Genomic DNA, 772 nt, shown 5'->3' with positions numbered 1-772 from the left:
TTCGATCCTGCAGAGGTCTCTGAAAGAGAAAGAAAATCTTCCATTGGATCGTCCAGGGGTCTCTGAGAGGGTTGGAGATCTTACAGTGAACTTTAAACTGAAAGATATGCGACCGTGATATGGAAAGGACCTCTGATCCGACACTCTCCAGTTCTCCGTCCTGAAAGTTATATTGCCGGTTAGTAGGGTGATACCAAGGAACTCCTTCCAACCATCATAGTTCTCTGAGTTTAGGAAATGGAAGGTTGATATGAGCTTTGTAAACCGAATGTACCGGATATATCCCCGTCCTCGCTCGTTCCATTTTGAGTACGGGTAGGTTACTGGAGTTCTGGTCTGCAAACACTTAAAAACAGCTTCTTAGGCGCCGATACTTGGTATAAGTCTGTTTTGATCAGTAGTCCCTGTGCTTGTGGAATAAATTGATAGTTCAGATGTTCTGGCTTCTTTTCAGTGCCGAATAAATCTTTCGCCTTTTATTAAAGACTTCCGTGGAGAGGAGCAATCTAATGAATCTAAACTAGTTTTTTGGACCTGAAAAATTGGTGATCGTATGCCATCAAGTGGAAACCACTGGCTACCTGGAAGGGATCAAAGCAGGGGATGTATCCCCCCTGTTGCTCCTTGCTGTCCAGGAGATGCTCGATAATTATCTCCGACATCCTGGTCGCAACACTAGTCCACACCTCCTGGATATACCTATACTATACCATCTTCCCCCATCGTCGTCCGTTTTTTGTTGGTGTTTGTTCAGTCAATGTCTCAGTCTGAC

General features: G+C 44.6%; 1 non-coding gene across 1 annotated transcript; it reads left to right on the top strand.

Annotated features, from left to right (window-relative positions):
• Positions 1-434: 434 nt before the first annotated feature.
• Positions 435-553, top strand: LOC119656338. The gene has a single exon (XR_005250041.1). It is a non-coding gene; the product is annotated as a U5 spliceosomal RNA (small nuclear RNA).
• The last annotated feature ends 219 nt before the right edge of the window (positions 554-772 follow it).

This window comes from Hermetia illucens, chromosome 4, assembly GCF_905115235.1.
Source record: "Hermetia illucens chromosome 4, iHerIll2.2.curated.20191125, whole genome shotgun sequence".
NCBI classification, from domain to species: domain Eukaryota; kingdom Metazoa; phylum Arthropoda; class Insecta; order Diptera; family Stratiomyidae; genus Hermetia; species Hermetia illucens.
This window is presented reverse-complemented; position numbering and strand designations above follow the sequence as displayed.